Genomic DNA, 2,177 nt, shown 5'->3' with positions numbered 1-2,177 from the left:
TCTTGCTCAGGCTGGTCTCAAACTCCTGACCTTGAGCGATCCACCCGCCTCGGCCTCCCAGAGTGCTAGGATTACAGGCGTGAGCCACCGCGCCCAGCCGACATTGTTTTAATTCAATTGGCAGTTAAGATTGAGCATGTTTTTATGTATTTACTGGCTATTTGTCTTTCTTTTATGAATTGGCTGCTCATGTCTCATCCCATTTTCTTTTCTTAAAAATTTGGTTATTCTTGTACATTTTCTTTTCTATGGGACATCTAGGTTCAGCTTGTTCATAAAAATTTATATTTTTATTTTTATTTGGAATTGTGCTGAGTTGATAGATTCATTTAATGAGAATGGATGCCCTCTCAATATTAACTATTTCCATCTAGGAATATGATTATTTCCCTCTACTAATTAAAATCTTCTTTTATGCTCTTCAATAGTTATATAATTTTTCTCATATAATTTTACAAACATTTCTTATTAAGCTTATATTATTTACTTTCTAGAAAATTTGTCAATTTTACCTAGATTTACAAAAATGTACTTGGTATCCTTTTACAATTTTAAAAGTCTCCTCCATTTCTATTGCTATATCTCCTTTCTCATTCCTAATGTTTTTATTATCTGTTTTTTTCTTTACTGTGAAGTCCATTTTACCAGATATTAATGTAGCCACTTCTGATTTTTTAATTAATGTTTACATGGTGTATCTTTTTCCCTCCTTTTCACTTCAGTTTACCTATATTATTATATGTGAAGTGAAGTTCTTAAAGACAGCAGCATATAGGTGGGTCATTTTTTAATCCACTCTGCTAATCTCTATATTTTAATTGGTATACTTGGACTATTTACATTTAATGTAATTATTGATATGTTAAGGTTAAGTCTGCCATTTATTGTTTTCTGTCTGTTAGCTCTGTTCTCTATTTCTCTATTTTCTTCTTCCTGCCTTCTTGTGAGTTACTTTTACATTTTTTAGAATTCCATTTTAATTTATTTGTAGTGGTTTTGACTGTATCTCCTTCTATAGACTTCTTAGTGGTTACCCTACTTAATACATTATACATACATACATGATACATATATCACTGTTACTACTGTCAACATTATACCAGTTAAAGTGCTGGTTAGAACCTTATCTCCCTTTAAGTCCCTTACTTTCCCCCATTTATAATATAAGTGCCTGAAATATTTTCTCTACATACTTTGAGAACTACATCAACTAATGTTATGGTTTTTAGTTAAGTTGTCAAACATAATTTAGAAAACTAAAGTGGAAAAAGTCTATTGTATTTACCCATACTTTGACACTCTATTGTTCTATGTCTTTTTTCCTTTTATTCTTGAAGTACATTTTCACTGGATACAGCAAAAGTTTTGGGTTATAATTCTTTTTTTTCGGTACCAGAAAAATGTTGTGTCACTTCCCTCTGGTCTTCATGGTTTCTGATGAGATTTTCTGGCATTCTAATTGTTTATTCCTTATGGGAAAGGTATTGTTTCTCACTTGCTGCTTTCGAGATTTTTCTTCTTTAATTTTCAGGACCTTGATTATTATGTGTTTTGGCATGGGTTTCTTTGTGTTTATCGGGTTTGGGGGTTCTTAGCTTTTTCAATCTGTAGGTTGATGTTTTTTGCCAATTTTTTAGCCACTGTAATACTTTTTCTTTTTCTCCTAAACTCTTTCTCCTCTCCTGAAATGCTTATAACATGAACGTTGGATCTTTCGTTATTAGCTCCACAGGTCCCTGAGGCTCTGTTCACATTTTCTCACTCTATTTTTACTGTGTTGTTCAGAATGAGTCATTTTAGTTCTATCTTGAAGCTCACTCTGTTGTCTCCGTTCTGCTGTTGAGCCTGTCTAGTGAGTTTTTCATTCCAGTTATTATATTTTTCAGTCCTAAAACTTCCATTTTGTTATTTATATTTTCAGTTTCTTTGCTGAGGTGTCCTACTTTGTCATTTATTTAAAGTGTGGTTGTAGTTGTGTGTTAAAGTATTTTTGTGATAACTGCTTGTCTGGATTTTGAATGACTATGGTAGGAGATTCTTCTTTAACGAAAAGGAATTCTGTGTTCTTTGGCAGTACGGAGACATAGAAAGAAAGTAGGTGCTTCAGTGTTGGCTCTAGTCCTCCAGGAACTAAGAGAACAATAAAGCCTTTCACCCAGTTTCAAGTAAGCAATGTC

The 2,177-nt window shown here is 32.9% G+C and overlaps 1 protein-coding gene across 1 annotated transcript in view; it reads right to left on the bottom strand.

The window, feature by feature from the left end:
* PHKA1 (phosphorylase kinase, alpha 1 (muscle)) overlaps window positions 1-2,177 on the bottom strand; it is a 190,881-nt gene that overhangs the window by 77,250 nt on the left and 111,454 nt on the right. The gene's annotated exons all lie outside the window — the stretch shown is intronic.

Source organism: Propithecus coquereli, unplaced genomic scaffold (assembly GCF_000956105.1).
Source record: "Propithecus coquereli isolate 6110/MARCELLA unplaced genomic scaffold, Pcoq_1.0 Scaffold101, whole genome shotgun sequence".
Taxonomy (NCBI): domain Eukaryota; kingdom Metazoa; phylum Chordata; class Mammalia; order Primates; family Indriidae; genus Propithecus; species Propithecus coquereli.
Note: the sequence above shows the minus strand (reverse complement) of the source record. Positions and strands in the feature narration are given on the sequence as shown.